Genomic DNA, 17,934 nt, shown 5'->3' on the forward strand with positions numbered 1-17,934 from the left:
CTAAGAGATACAAGACACAATATATTCACAGACTCGCTATTAGGCATGGTTGAATCCAGCCTCTGTAGTGGTCCCATATATTTTAATTGTTTTCCAAACTTTTCTGTTTCTTTGACTGACCCAAATATTTTAGATATATTAACTATTAATTTAAAAACACATGGTTTTAATACGATCCAAGGATCTCAAAACTTAGCCATAGTTTATAGAATATATTATAAAGTTATGAATACCTTATGTCCAAATATTATGCACATTGATCAAGAAGATCAAACCATTTTATTCCAAACAAATATTGAAAAATCAAATATGATTGTACCTAAAACAATAAAATGGTCAGATATTAGACTACCACAGTCATGGGCATTACAACATCCACAGTCATGGGCATTACAACATGCCAATCAACCTCAAGAGGTTCCTCAAAACCATATTCCTAATCAAATAATAGAACATCCTGATGGTAATATTGAAATAAAATTTCAACAAGCTCAAGATGATATAAATATAAATAGAAAAAGGAATATTAAAAATAAGATACCAAGTAGAAAATCTTATTCTACTGATCCAAATGTCATAATACTACCTCCTCCTACTCAGTCTTCTTCAATACCTAGGTCAGATTTACAATTCCAAGGAACACGCTGGACAACAGATCATGTTGTTATTCCTACATATACTCCTGAATCTAGTGTTACAACTATTACTGAACCCAGTATAGAAGAATTACAAGATTTTCAAATACTAACTTTACAAGTAGAAGAATATGACACTACACATGATAAATATTCAGATGAATATATTGCAGCATATTTAGCCGCTAAATTAGAAAGAAAAAAGAAAAAAATTGATCATAATTACATCAAGCAAGATTTTATGTCAGAAGAAAATAAACAGATTAGACAATGGTATCTTATAAAAGTACCATTACAATTAAGAGAAATATTACAGGCTAAATATAATAAATTTCTTAAAAAGAAAAAGGAAACAGAAGGATATTTTCTATGGTTAATAAGTAATTATCAACATAAACTTCATATCCCTTCTTCATTTGATGAAATTCAAACAATAAAAGAGAAAACTTATATCAGTACAGATGGTACTACCACTGCTAGTACACATCCACCTGAAAAAAGTATTATACTTAAAACAAAGGTCCCAGTTAAAGATGAGCCTACTCAACCCCCAGCATTATATGATATAATTGCTACTCCATATAAAATCTTACCCAAAGAACTTGGTAAGAAACAAGAATTAATACCTCATATTGTGGAATAAAATAATTATACCAATCTTTATATGCAATCTTTAGGTAAACAAGCAGAAAGGATAGAAATGCTTGTGACCAAAGAACAACCTTCTGCTACAATTATACCAAAATCAGTTCTGTTCAAACCACCTCCAGAATTGAATAAAAATAAATTTCATATTGGAGATAATAATAAATCCCTTATGGATCAATTAATATCAAAATTATCCCAATTAGATATCAAAGGAATTCCTTCTCCAAAAATAACTATTCCTCCTTCACCCATTGTCAATATACCACCTGAATCCTCTGATAAAGGCAAAGCAAAAATACCTGAACATGAATCAATGATGCTTCAGGAAGAAGAACCAATCATAGAAGATACTATCCAAAATCAAGAAAAAGCATTTATGGATACTACCCCTATTACAGAAACCATAAACAGAATAGCCTATGGAAAATACTGGAAACCAATAACAGCTTTACCATATCATAAGAGACCTACACCTATTGATATACAAATGGAAGAAGATGCCATACAACAGGCAGTATCATATTCAGGAAGATCAATAGTGAATTGGCAAATAGATGGATTATCGGAATTAAAAATATTAGATGTTATGAGACATATGACTATGTATGCTTCTGCAAATAAAATGGCAGGCAACCCTGACCAAGAGGTTGCAAAAGCAATAGTTAATGGATTTACTGGCTGGTTACGAGGCTGGTGGGATTTTTATGTAGATGATGAAACGAAACATAGACCTCAATAATACCAGACAATGGACCGCCAGGAATGAACAAAACCAAGAAATAATATACACAGAGAGTGACGCAGTCAACACTCTAATATATACCATTACACTTCATTTTGTAGGCAGTACAGCTCTACTAGCAGCAAGATCGGAAGATCTGCTATCAAATCTACGCTGTCCTACCCTATCTCATTATAAGTGGTATAAAGATGTATTTTTCTCAAGATTATTAATAAGAGAAGACTGTCAACTAGACCACTAGAAAGAGAAATTTATAGCTGATCTACCATATTTATTTGCTGAAAAGGTCAAGGAAAGATTAAGGAAAAAACATAATGGAATAATTGTCTATTCATCCTATACACTCAGAGAACTCTCCGCAGAAATATGTGCTGAAGGTTTAACCTTATGCACAGATATGAAATTAAAAAGACAATTAGATAAACAAAAAATCACTAAGCGAAAAGAGCTTGGTGACTTCTGTGAACAATTTGGCTATTACCTTGATAAGAAAAATGTGCCTGACAATCTATATAAGAAAAAGAAGAAATACAAAAAAGAAAAATACAAATCGAAAAATAAAGAGAAAGATAGGAAATATTACAAAAAATCTAAAAGGAAACTAATCAATAAATTTTCTCCTAATACAAAGAAAAAGAAAAAATTACCAGTCTGTTATAAGTGTGGTAAAGTAGGACATTATAAACATCAATGTAAATTAAAAAAGAAAATAGAATCATTAAATTTAGATGAATCAATAAAATCTAAATTATATAACATATTTAATTATGATTCTTCATCTTCTACTTCTTCTGATTCTCATATCGATCAAATCCAAGATGATGACCTCATGTGGACAGACTCCTCTGATTCCACCAATGAGAGATACAAATTCATCCAGCTCAAAAGATGATAATTGTAGTTGTCCAATATAAACACATAATGTTCACACACTTACACAAGAAGATAATTTCATTCTAGATATTATTGATAAAATTGTTGATTCAGATGAAAAAAAATCTGTTATCACTCAATTCATTAATATTATAAAAAGAAAAGCAAAATCAATTCCTCTAAATAAAACCCCTGATGAATATAACTTTGCTTCAATAATGAAAAGAGTAAGTGATCAACACACTTCTCAACAAAAAGAACCAACCATTTCAGATCTCAAACAAGAAATCAAAGAGATAAAAACTGAAATAGTTTAATTAAAAAATCGAATTAAATCATTAGAATTACAACAAATGTCTCAATAAGATTCAGATACAAATGAAATAGACTTTGATGAATTAATGAAAATTAATCCATCATTTGATATCCCTGAATCATCAGAAGCCAAAATAATACCTCTCCCTTCTGTGAATCTAATAGACCAAATGGTAGTTCAAAAATGGTTTGTCTATGTAAAGATAATTGTTGCTCAAGATTATAGTTTTGAAACATCGACTTTAATAGATTCTAGAGCTGATTTAAATTGTATCAATGAAGGACTTGTACCTTCCAAATACTTTGACAAAACTACTCAAATATTGAATACAGCCGATGGAAGTAGATTATTTATTAAATATAAATTATCTAATGCTTCTATTTGTAATAATCACCAATGCATAGATACACCATTCATAATGGTAAAAGGATTAAGCCAAGCAGTAGTACTTGGAGTTCCATTCCTCACTTTGTTATATCCTTTAACCATAAATGAAACAGGAATATCTTCAGTTATTCAGAATATTCCAATACACTTTAAGTTTATACATAAACCAAAATTAAAAGAACTCAATAGTGTAAAAAGTCAATTGAACAACAAAAAGAGATTTCTTTGTACTCTTAAACAAGAAATTAAATATAAAACTATTGAAGAACAATTACAAACTTCTTCAATACAACAAAAGATTCAATCATTACAACAGCATATAGAACCTTCAATATGTAGTGAGCATCCCAATGCTTTTTGGGAAAGAAAAAAGCATAGTATCAGTCTACCATATGAACAAGGCTTTGATGAAAAACAAATACCTACAAAAGTCAGACCAATACAAATGAATACTATCTTATTAGAAATGTGCAGAAAAGAGATTGATGATCTCCAACAGAAAAAACTAATAAGACCAAGCTCCTCACCTTGGAGCTGTGCAGCCTTTTATGTCAATAAAAATGCTGAAAAGGAACGAGGAATTCCTAGACTTGTTATTAATTATAAACCTTTGAATAAAGTATTAAAATGGATAAGATATCCTATTCCCAATAAAAAAGATTTATTAGATAGAGTTGCTCAAGCATGCATCTTTTCCAAATTTGATATGAAATCTGGTTATTGGCAGATACAAATCCAAGAGCAAGATAAATATAAAACTGCATTTAATATTCCATTTGGACAATACGAATGGAATGTTATGCCCTTTGGTTTGAAAAATGCTCCATCAGAATTCCAGAAAATAATGAATGATGTTTTTAATCCTTACCATCATTTTATGATAGTATATATTGATGATGTATTAATATTCTCGGAATCGATAGATCAATATATCAAACATATTAACACATTTATACACGCAGTTAGGAATGCTGGATTGGTTGTTTCAGCCAAAAAGATAACTCTCTTTAAAACCAATATAAGATTTCTAGGACATATGATTCATAATGGAACTATTATTCCCATAGATAGATCCATACAATTCGCTGATAAATTTCCTGATCAAATACTTGATAAAAAGGAACTACAAAGGTTTTTAGGTTGTTTAAATTATGTTAGTGATTTCTATCCTAACTTTGTTTTAGATTCTAAACCTGGTTTGATCTTTTTGATCAATGTGCATAATATTTGGACATAAGGTATTCATAACTTTATAATATATTCTATAAACTATGGCTAAGTTTTGAGATCCTTGGATCATATTAAAACCATGTGTTTTTAAATTAATAGTTAATATATCTAAAATATTTGGGTCAGTCAAAGAAACAGAAAAGTTTGGAAAACATTTAAAATATATGGGACCACTACAGAGGCTGGATTCAACCATGCCTAGTAGCGAGTCTGTGAATATATTGTGTCTTGTATCTCTTAGGCATACAAGCATAGAAGTGTTCAACCCTAATCGGGTCAAAGGTTTTACGGCTATTTGAATTAATCCAATATGTAAATATTTGTAATTATGTTCTTTATGTTTTTCTATGATTTTCTTTGACAGTAGGTGAAAGTCTTCTTGGTTTTGAGTGACCGATAAACTTTCTTCTACAGTGTTGATGGCATAACCCATCTTGAATTTGAATGATCCTTTATTGTAAACATCATGGATTGGTACCTTAGGTATGTTCCAATTTTGAATATTATGTTCAATATCGTTAATGACTATTTGTTCTTTATTTTTTACTCTAAGTGTTTGAGATGAAGTTGCATTTTTACTAGTTAGATTCCTTATTAAATTTGCCATCCGTAGGTTGCGGATAATGACAATCTGGACATTCAGTGGCCCAGCGTTTTCCCTAAGCGGCTCTTCCTGGCCTTGGCGGTACTTTGCAATAGGCGTTCACTTGTCTCTTGCCTTAACTCTCGGACCAACTTTCTAGGATGTAAATTTAACTTAGTTTCGCTAGTTAAGATGTAACTTTTATCTCATACTGCTTATTGATGTAAACAGAACAGGTTTCCTGTTTTGACAGTTTAACTGTTTACACAGTTTCACTGTTGAACAGTTCTACTGTTGTAACTCTGACAGTTTTACTGTATGGCTCTGATACCAAACTTGGCCAGGATCTACAGCACTGCCAAATTGCTAACTTGATTTATAAGTTGAACCTAATTGGTTTTATTATGCGAAACTATTTAATTTTATGTTATATATATATATATATATATATATATATATATATATATATATATATATATATATATATATATATATATATATATATATATATATATGGTATGGTTTGTTTAGAGCCTAGGCTCTAAACATCAAATTAGAGCCTACCTTCAAATAGTATTGAGAAATGTGGTGTCAATATTGGAAATCTTTGTGATGGCCTTAAAATATATTTTCATATTTATTTATAAAGTTTGTAAGCTCAAATTTGATTGTTTAGAGCCTCCGTTCTATATAAACCTTTCCTATATATATATATATATATATATATATATATATATATATATATATATATATATATATATATATATATATAGGAAAACACTACGCAACGCCTATAGGCGAAAATGAATAGTGATTTCTCTAACCCTCATCACCGTCCAAAGTTCATCGCGCGGTCACAATTGTCCGGTAGCGTTTCATTTTTCATTTTTTTTCTACAAATGGGAATGACCTGAAATTTGGAACGTATATTTATAAAAAATAGGGGAATCGTTGAAAAGTATAAAAAAAATATTTTACATGAAAACAATTGATAAAAAGACCTCGAAAAGTTTCGAGGGTATTTTGATCAATTTTGTTTTTTGAAAAAAAAAAATTTATATTTTTATTAGATGCATCTCAGTAAGATGTATATACCCTCCAAATTTCAGGTCATTCTGATTTGTAAAAAACAAATGAAAAATAAACACTACCAGACGATCGTGACCAAGCGATGAAATTTGGACAGTGATGAGGGTAAGCGAAATCACTATTTATTTTCGCCTATAGGTGTTGAGAAGATTTTTCTATATATTTATATAGATAGAGCAATGATTTCTGCAACGATTGCATCATAATACAATGGAACGACACTTTTAGAAAACGATGTTTGTGTTATTTGTTTGGCCTAAAATTTGGCACACACTCTCTTCATCTCAATTATCAGTCACAAAAAAAAAAAAAAATCAATTTGAACCCTAGATATGGTCAAAATGAATCTAGACCATTCATGGTTAATTTCAAGATCTTAGCTTTTATAAACTTAAAATCATTTTTTTTATTTTTAACATTGTTCATCTAATGATAATAAAGTCATCCAAAAAGATTGGAAATGAAAAAAATCCTTCTAGGGCCTAGATCTAAGCACCTCATCAAAATGAACAGCCCATGTTAATTGGGCTAAAAAAATACTTTCAAGGTTGTGTTTTCATTTTTTATTTATTTATATTGTTCATTAGAATGAAAAGAGAGTATATTTCAAAATTTGGATCAAACAAATGGCCATAACATCATTTTTGAAGGTTGTTGCATTATGCATTATATTATGATGCAACCATTGCATGAAATCATTGCCCATATATATATATATATATATATATATATATATATATATATATATATATATATATATATATATATATATATATAGTAATTATACTATGAGACCCTCCCACACTTATGTGAGTAGGACCTCAAAGGCTCACCATTAAATTTTGACAACGATATCTAGAAAATTTATCAATAAACTCATTCACCCAAGTACCACACCCATGTGATAACTTTTCTAGAGATTTGCGTCAAAATTTAATGGTGATCCTTTAGGGTCCTACTCACATTGGTGTGGGAGGGTCTCGTAGTGTCATTACTTTTATATATATATATATCCTGTGAGCCAGTGGGCCCATAAGAAAAATTGAGCTTAACGGCACACATTGAATCTAGGCCAATCTGACGATCACAGATGTCCGATAGTGTTTGAATTTTAATTTTTTTTTATACATATCCAAATCACTTGAAATTTTACGTGTCTTCTTCTCATGAAGCCACACCTAATAAAAATATATATAAAAAAAATCCGTAAAAACAAAAAGACCAAAATACCTGTAAAACTTTATGGGGGTATTTCGGTCAATTGTTTTCATGTAAAATATATTTTTTGATATTTTTTTGAAGATTCACCTATTTTTGATGAAGACACGCCTAAAATTTCAAGTGATTTGGATCTGTAGAAAAAACAATTAAAATTCGAATACTAACAGGTATTCGTAATCGTCAAATCGCCCCAGATTCAATCTGGGCCTTTGGGCTCATTTTTATTTGTGAGCCCATTGGCTCACATGATCATTTTTCTATATATATAGGAAAAAGCTAACAATAGTTGGGCAGCTATAATGAATAGTAATATAGGTAAGATCTCAGTCATCAGATCTTCATCACGTAGTTCAGAATTCATATCAGTATATGAATTTTAATATTTTTTCTATAAATTATATCATAATTAAATTTTAGACGTGTGTACTAAAAAATAGAGCTCACAATTAAAAAATATTTCCCAAAATACCTCCAAAAGTTTCGGGGGCTTTTTGGTCAATTTGTTTTCGTGAGTTATTATTTTTATATTTTTATTAGGTGCGTCTTGATGAGAAGAACACACACGTACAATTTGAAGTGATTTGGATTTGTAGAAAAAAATTTAATATTCAAACACTATCGTACAACCGTGACTATCAGATCGACCCAGATTTAAACACTATCGTTGGGCATTTACTGTAGCAGTACGCACATGAGTGTACAAGAATGTTTTTCTATATATATATATATATATATATATATATGAGATAATCTAAACTTCACAACCCTCCAAATTAGAAAGGTTAAAAATAGAAAAAGTTGTGAAGGGTGGATTTTGTAGTCTATTTTTTTAAAAAAGTTACTTATTGTGATATTTTTATCATTAAGTAAGGGCAATTGTATAAATATTACTACAGGACAAGGGGTACTTTTATCATATCCATAAAAGGTAAAATTGAAATTTTTACTACAAGATAAAGGCACCTTACAAATAAAATTTCAATACACTAAATTCCAAAATACCATTGTAATTTTGTAAAAATTTCAAATTTGCCATTGCCTAATAGTTAAGTTAGCTATTAAAATAATGTTTTAAATAAAAAATAATCATAGTTTTATATATACACCTATCACAACCTCTTCTAACTTTAATCTTTCTATTTTGAGTGGTTGTTAACTCTAGAAAAACCATATATATATATATATATATATATATATATATATATATATATATATATATATATATATATATATATATAGTGATTTCATGCAACCGTTGTATAGTAATATGATGCAACAACCTTAAAAAACCACCTTATGGCTATTTGTTTGATCCAATTTTGAAATATACACCCTTTTCATTTTAATGAACAATCACAAAAAAACAAAAGAAAAAATTGAAAACACAATTTAAAAAGTATATTTTTAGCCCAATTAACATAGGCCGTTCATTTTGGTGAGATGCTTAGATTTAGGCTTTAAAATGATTTTGTCTTTTCCAATTTTTTTGGATGGCTTTATTATCATTAGATGAACAATGTTAAAAACGAAAAAAATGATTTGAGTTTATAATGGCTAAGATCTTGAAATTAACAAAATGAATGGTCTAACTTTGTTTTTGGAAAGGACTTATTTTGACCCTATTTAGGGTTCAAATTGAACTTTTTTTTTTGGGGGGAATTGATTATTGAGATGAAGAGAGTGTGTGTGCAAAATTTGGGGTTATACAAATACTACAAACATGGTTTTTTAGAAGTGTCATTCCATTATACTATAATATAATACAACCGTTGCATTGGATCATTGCTTTTATATATAAATAGGAAAATGATTTGATGAGTCATCTCGCCTACAGAAAAAGAGTGAGCCGAACGGCTCTTATTTGTTCTTGAAATTGAACCGCTGTGGTTTCATGAGGCAGCGACAACTAATAACTGTGCGCACTGACACGCTCTCTCTAGCATGCGCACGGGATCTCTCCCTGTACCTAAACTCTTGCCTCGGTGAAACCATCTCTCTCTACCTAAACTCTGGCATCCCCCTCTCTCTCCCCCGTGAGCTGCTCCCACCCTCTCCAAATCCTGTGAGCCTCCTCCCATTGTCTCTCTCTGGTGAGCCTCCTCGCCTCTCTCTCTACTGTGAGCCTCATCCCTCTCTCTCTCTCTCCTCTCTCTTTCTCTCTCTCTCTGTCTCCCGAGAACAACAATCGGCCTCCTCGCTCAGCAACCCTTCAGCAACCCTAATTCCCCACCCTAGATTCTGTGGACTCTGGAATCTCTCTCATTGGAAGCCGCCTCCATTCTCAGCAACTCTAAATAAAAATTAGTGGTTTCAATCAACCATTCACAGCAAGGTACGAATTCAATTTACTTTTGGCATGGTTTCATGGAGTTCTTCTTGAATATTTTTAAGTGCATTTTTTCAGAGCTATTTCACTGTATATCATCTATGTGTTTCATCTCTGCATATTATTAATCCGCCAACTCCTAAATCTATGGACTTTTATGATTTTACATCAAAATGGATTATGCAAATCGTACAAAATTGCATCTCGAACATGGCAATTTGGAGATATTCACAGATGCAGTAATTTTTTATTTGAATATTGGGGATTTAGGTTTACATTTTTGTGCATATAATTATGTCTTTGTCTTGTACATCTACTATGGATTTTTTGCCCATATTTCTTCACCATTGTCACTCTGCAAACGATTCCAGTATTTGCTTTGCTTTGCCATCACCATTGTCACTCTTCAAAATCTCCATCTTGATTTGTATTCTCTATCTCTCTCATCTTTGTTGAATCCGAATTTTTATAAAAAGAGGCTCAAATCTGTGGCAAAAACAACTCCAAATACCAAAGTAATATGGTTATAAATTTAAATTTTTATTTTATCTATATTGTGCTTATTTCCTTTACGTGACAATTTGGGGAAAGTGTTTATTTTCTCTGCCTGCATATTTTAATGTTTGGTTATGTGAAGTCCTAATTTGGAGATTTTTTTTTTAAAAAAAATTGTTGAATGACATCCATTGATGTTGCTCTGTTAAATGATTGATTTTTTGGTTTAAAATTGTCGAGTGGCATCCATTAATGTTGCTTTGTTAAGTGATGGATTTTTTTTCATTAGGTTTGTTTACTTTCAATCATCAAGCATTGTGGTTTGTTGATGGTTCAAACAAGGTGGAATTGATGTTGCTCTGTGAAGTCCTAATTTGGAGATTTTTTGTTTTAAAATTGTCGAGTGGCATCCATTGATGTTGCTCTGTTAAGTGATTGATTTTTTTTCATGAGGTTTGTTTACTTTCAATCATCAAGCATTTTTGGTTTGTTAATGGTTCAAACAGGGATTGAACCTGCAAGAGAATAGAAATGGAAATTGTAAAATCATTTTTTAAAAAATATGTGAAGTGTTGAAGTCATTAATTGACAAAGATTTCGTGATTTGTGTAGGGTAAGTTTTGCACCTGAGATGGACCTCACCATTTCAACAAGTGTGGCATCTCCCACATTTTCAGAAAATGACAACATGGGGGATATTGTAGAGTCCATGGAGCAAGATCCCTTGCTAGAAACCCCTCCTCACAATAAGTCCACAAATCTTAAAAACGGGGAACATGCGTTGTCGTCCAAGGGGTCTGAAATAGAGGAACCCCGTGTAGGAATGAAATTCAGTGATGAAAATGATGCATATGAATTTTACAAGGCTTTTGCATTGGGGGAAGGGTTTGGTGCAGAAAGAGAAGTACTCACACGAATAAGGACGGAAAGAGAATTGATAGGAAATATAAATATTCTAAAGAAGGATTCCGTACGGTGAAAGAAGTACAACTTAGAAAATTTTTCCTTGAGACAAGGTGTGGATGTGATTTGAAGATGTGCATAAGCATAAATGCCAACAATGAGTGGGTTGTCACAAAGTTTGTTAAGGATCATAATCACTTACTTGTATCTCCACATAAAGCTCGACTCATCCAATCACACCGAACAATATCGGATGCGATAAATACAATGATAAACTCCATGAGCTCTGCTTTGGTAAAATATCGGAATATCTATGATATCTTTTTAGAGCAGGCTGGTGGGATTGATAATCTCCCTTGCTCACAAAAAGACATCGAAAAGCAATTAGGAATCAACCAAATAAAATTTAAAGGGGAAGATGGCAATCGTGCGATGGAATGGTTAATCGATATGAAGAGATCCAATCCATCTTTTTTTAATAAAGTGAAATTAGATGAAGAAGATTACATATTCAGCCTACTATGAGTAGATGCCATGTCAAGGGTGTTCTACCATTACTTCTCGGATGTGGTCACCTTTGATACCACATATAAGAAAAATGCTTTTGGCATGCCCTTTGCTCCCATACTTGTAATGAATCACCACCTTAGCACAACATTTTTTGGGTTTGCCCTTATCTTTGATGAGAAAGTGGAGTCTTTTGTATGGGTATTTGAAAATTGGCTAGAGGCAATGGGTGGACGTCAATTCGGAGTAAGTATCACCGATTAGGATCCTGCAATGACCGCTGCAGTGAGACAAGTATTGAATAAAAGCAAACATCATTATTGTAAGTGGCACATACTTTCAAAGGTCAAAGAAAAATTGTGTCATGTCTTGGAAAGGAGTCCGTCTTTCCCTGATTTATTCAGAAACTGTATAATGAGCCAAACTGAGGAACACTTTGAGTGAGGATGGAAATCTCTTATTGAGAAATTTGATCTTCAACAGAATGAATGACTCAATAGATTGTTCAGATGTCGAAAGCAATGGATTGATGCATACATTGCAGATGCATTCATAGTAGGTATGTCATCGAATCAGAAAAGCGAAGAAATGAATAAGCACTTCAAAATGTATGTGACTTCCACTACATGCTTGCGCACATTGTTGGAAACTACTATAAAAGTGCATGATAAAAAACTTCTTAAGATGAGAGAAAATGACTTAAAGAACATGACATCAAAGCCTTTTCTGAGGACCACGTGTGACATCGAGGCTCACGCTTCAAAGATATATACACACAAAGTAATGAAGTTGTTTGGAGAAGTTGTTGCAGAAGACATCAATTACATGAGTGAAATTATTGAAGACAATGACAGTTGCAATATTTAAGGTATCAAAACGTGAAAGTGGAACAAGGGTCTGCAATGTAGAGTTCAATCGTCACAACCAAACTTTGGTTTGTACTTGCCACATGTATGAGAGACTGGGCATTATTTGTAGGCAAGGGATTAGGGTCTTAATGGTGAATAATATTTTTGAAATCCCATCGCATTACTTAATGAAGAGGTGGACAAAAGATGTGATGATAGGTGTTGTACTTGTTGCCAATGGGAAACAAATTCAAGGTACCTCTGATCTACCCCGTTCAATTCGTTTTAATGAGGTTTGTCAAGTCACTAGAGAACTAGCAGAGCATACTTCAAAAAGTGTAGTACTCCATGCATTTATAGTGTCTGAACTATTAAGTACACTTTCAAAGGTTAAGGCCAAGATTGGGGGTGTGGTATTACCAGATGGTGATTTTAAGACCCCTTGCAGCAGTCATAATGAGAATATGATTGCAAACAGTAGCAACAGAGCTGAGGTCGAGGGACATGCATGCTATAACATCCTTGAGCCCCCTCGGGCACGAACAAAGGGGAGGCCTACCAATGATAGATATGTATCTCGGGCTGAGATAGAGGCAGAGAAAGCGAAAGCGTAAGTGAAGGAAGTTACCCGAACGTGCGCAGTTTGCAAAGGGAGTGGACATGATAAAAGGAATTGTCCATCTCTCGGACGTTCAAAGTATGAATGAACTATTGCTCCATTTCTCGTACTCTATGTGATTTTAATATCAATTCTTTAAATATAAATATTTGAAATGGGTTTTCTTCATTTAGGTTAAATGTAAATATCAGATGCACTGATGGGTCATGTGAGAATGTGGAACATGCCGAGTAATGGTAATAATCTTTAGAGATTTGCATTATATTCAGTAAAATAGTATTTTTTTCATTGAATTTGCATGGTAAGAAATTCATTTGCATTGAAATTCTAATACTTGTGTGGTTGTTGATAATGTAGGTAAAAATTATTTCTTATGGTTATGTGGATGCAACGGCTGCTGTTCTTTTGAGTCAAAAGTTGACAGGTAAATAATATTTCTTATCGTGTAGTTTATTCATAAATTTACCTTATTTAAGCATCGTGGTACTTCTATCCATGGTTGTATTACTTACTGATGGTCTTACAGTTGCAAACACCGATTGATGGAGGACTTCACATTTCACTTGATGTTTCCAAGCCAGAAAACAATGCCGCACTACCTTCGGTCGATGAATTTACCTTGTTTCATGGTTAATTATTTGTAAACTTAATACTACGCCTTTTGGAGGGTATTCCTTTTTCTCTTATGGGACCATTTATCTTTTACTTTTTGTGGTGTGTTCATTGTTTGTATTGATTTGTTATGATGGGGCTGTCTCGTTATCTTGGGATAGTGCCTGATTGGGTTTGGAATTTATGACAGGTTTTGTATGATATATGGCTTGAAAAACCAAAAATATGGCAGAAGTGCTCAATTGGGTGGAATTTATGACAGGTTTTGTATGATATATGGCTTGAAAAACCAAAAATATGGCAGAAGTGCCCAATTGGGTTTGGAATTTATGATAGGTTTTGTATGATATATGGCTTGAAAAACCAAAAATATGCTCAATTGGGTTTGGAAGTTATGTCAAGTTTTATATGATATATGGCTTGAAAAACCAAAAAAATAGCAACCGTGCCCAATTGGGTTTGGGATTTACGATAGGTTTTTCACAGAGGCATTCTTTTTACATGTGGGTACCTAGCATGTTATTCACATAGGCATTCTTTTACCAGGGGCATTCTTTTAACATGGGAGCACCCTAGCATGTCGCTCACATGTTTATTATGGTAATTTTGCAAAAAATCCTACTAAAGGGATATACATTTGTCGATTTGTTTCAATTCTCAAATTAACACTCCTAGACCAGCTCTAAGTCAAATAAGCGGCCACATGACAATATCTATTTTAAAATCTATTGTCCATATGTCACTCCCTATAATTCATTTCACCAGCATGAGCTTGCACTATAATGAAATAAAAGCGTCTCAATGAAATAGAAGGCCTCAATGAAGCGTTCAATGAAATAGAAGCGTCTCAATGAAGCCCTCAATAAAATATAAGCCCTCAATGAAGATCTAAATGAAATAGAAACCCTCAATGAAGAAGAAGGCCTTAATGAAGAAGCCCTCAATGAAGAAGAAGCCCTTAATGAAGAAGCCCTCAATGAAGATCTCAATGAAATAGAAGCCCTCAATGAAGATCTCAATGAAATGGAAGCACTCAATGAAATAGAAGAGTCTCAATGAAGCCCTCAATGAAGCATCTCAATGAAGCCCTCAATGAAGCGTTTCAATGAAGGCTGAAGTATATAAGACTATATAGAAAATTTACAACACAATTTTGAATAGCAATGACTGAAAAGACATTGAAGAGCAATGACTCAAAAAGACAGCTCCCTTGCAACAGTAAGAAAGGATGGCATGCTTTCACATGGCTGAATTTCAGCTTTTATAGCACATTTTGTTTTATAGCCCTCAATAAATGGCACAATCGCACTGGCCATAGTTCAAATGATCAACCCACCCATTTAAATAAATTATAGATGCTTGAACTCTCGATCGCTATCAATGCACAATAAAAAATCAATACATAATGTCATTGAGATAATATCCTTGAATTGGAATTGCATGGCAAATAATATATGTTTACATTACCAAAAGCCCTTTTGTTACTTTTAACTACAACATTTTTCATAAAGAGAGAATAAGTTGAATTCTACGATGGGAATAATTACATTAGTAAAAAGGCAACCCTTAGTAAAAAAGCAATTCCAAGTCAGAAAGTATCACATGTCTTTGATCAGGACTATAAAAATAAAAAAGATGAGTGCAAGCAAGCACACATTTATTATACACAAAATATACAAAAATTGTTGTAAACACCCAAAAGCACCGAGTAAGAATTGATGCATGCGCTCTATGGTAACGAGTATCATATTATTGCCGACACTTGTTTCTTGATTGAGCATGACACCTTCTTCTGATTCTTGCATTGGATTCCACTGTCGTGTATTGCATCGTCTTAAATTGAAATTTTCCATGTTGGTATTATATTCATCACACCATTGGAAGAACCCACATATAGAACATTTATAGTACATTCTGTTCGGTTTATTTTGGCTTGCCGATGGTTTCTTAGCACAATCTATACTGCACTTTGGGCATTGTCGAGTTGTATATCCTCGATTACTTGTAGAATCAGATGACATTGTTAGGGCCTACAATAATCGTATCAGTACCACATTATAAATGACTAAATAAGTACGTATTTCAAGCACATCATAATATTCATTGCAAATATGTCAATAATAATTTTAGCAATAACCACAACAACAACAACAACCATCACCACCTCTATGATGAGACCCAAAACACTCCACAGAGCAACATCAATTCCACCCTATTTGAACCATTAACAACCAAAATGCTTGATGATTGAAAGTAAACAAACCTAATAAAAAAAATCAATCACTTAACAGAGCAACATCAATGGATGCCATTCGACAATTTCGGTAAAACAATTCTCCAAATTAGGACTTCACAGAGCAACATGAATTCCACCCTGTTTGAACCAGTAACAAACCAAAATGCTTGATGATTGAAAGTAAACAAACCTTATGACAAAAAATCAATCACTTAACAGAGCAACATCAATGGATGTCACTCGACAGTTTTAAGACAAAAAATCTCTAAATTAGGACTTCACAGAGTAACATGAATTCTACCATGTTTAAACCAGTAACAAACCAAAATGTTTGATGATTGAAAGTAAACAAACCTAATGAAAAAAAATCAATCACTTAACATAGCAACATCAATGGATGCCACTCGACAATTTTAAACCAAAAAATCTCCAAATTAGGACTTCACAGAGCAACATGAATTCCACCCTGTTTGAACCATTAACAAACCAAAATGCTTGATGATTGAAAGTATACAAACCAACTGAAAAAAAATCATTCACTTAACATAGCAACATCAACGGATACCACTCGACAATTTTAAACCAAAAAATCTTCAAATTAGGAATTCATAGAGCAACATCAATTCCACCTTGTTTTGACCATTAACAAACCAAAATGCTTGACGATTGAAAGTAAACAAACCTAATGAAAAAAAAATCAATCACTTAACAAAGCAACATCAATGGCTGCCATTCGACAATTTCGGTAAAATATTTCTCAAAATTATGACTTCACAGAGCAACATGACTTCCACCCTGTTTGAACTATTAACAAACTAAAATGCTTGATGATTGAAAATAAATAAACCTAATGAAAAACAAATCAATCACTTAACAGAGCAACATCAATGGATTCCACGCGACAATTTTAAACCAAAAAATCATATCACTTAACAGAGCAACATCAATGGAGGCTCACAATAGAGAGAGAGGCGTGGAGGCTCACCGAAGAAAGAGACAATGGGAGTAGGCTCACAGGATTTGGAGAGGGTGGGAGCAGGCTCACGGGGGAGAGAGAGAGGGATGCCAGAGTTTTGGTAGAGAGAGATGGTTTCACCGAGGCGAGAGTTTAGGTACAAGGAGAGATGTCGTGCGCAGGCTAGAGAGAGAGTGTCAGTGTGCACAGTTATTAGTTGTCGCTGTCTCATGAAACCATAGCCGGTTGATTTCAAGAACAAATAAGAGCCATTCGGCTCACTCTTTTTTTGTAGGCGAGATGGCTCACCAAATTATTTTCCATATATATATATATATATGATCCTTCCACACTCATGTGAGTAGGACCCCAAAGAATCACCATTAAATTTTGACACAGATCTCTAGAAAAGTTATCACATGGATGTAGGACTTGGATGATTGGGCTTATTGATAACTTTTATAGAGATATGTATCAAAATTTAATGATGATCCTTTAGGGTCCTTCTCACATGCGTGTGGGAGGGTCATAATATCATTAATATATATATATATATAGAAAAACACTACGCAGCGCCTATAGGTGAAAATGAACAGTGATTTCGCCTACCCTCATCACCATCCAAAGTTCATCGCAAGGTCACGATTGTCCGGTAGTGTTTTTTTTTTGCTACAATTCAGAAAGACCTAAAATTTAGAACGTGTATTCA

General features: G+C 32.8%; 1 long non-coding RNA gene across 2 annotated transcripts; it reads left to right on the forward strand.

Moving 5' to 3' along the window:
- Positions 1-9,524: 9,524 nt before the first annotated feature.
- On the forward strand, positions 9,525-14,404 carry LOC110007016 (uncharacterized). 2 transcript variants are annotated; one of them, XR_016049459.1, is made up of 4 exons: positions 11,064-13,500; positions 13,596-13,658; positions 13,780-13,846; positions 13,949-14,404. It is a non-coding gene; the product is annotated as an uncharacterized LOC110007016 (long non-coding RNA). The 2 variants fall into 2 exon arrangements; XR_002280486.2 differs by lacking the exons at positions 11,064-13,500; positions 13,596-13,658 and adding an exon at positions 9,525-10,056.
- The last annotated feature ends 3,530 nt before the right edge of the window (positions 14,405-17,934 follow it).

Source organism: Amborella trichopoda, chromosome 2, assembly GCF_054954075.1.
Source record: "Amborella trichopoda isolate Santa Cruz 75 chromosome 2, AtrichopodaSantaCruz75HAP2 v2.0, whole genome shotgun sequence".
In the NCBI taxonomy this organism is placed as follows: domain Eukaryota; kingdom Viridiplantae; phylum Streptophyta; class Magnoliopsida; order Amborellales; family Amborellaceae; genus Amborella; species Amborella trichopoda.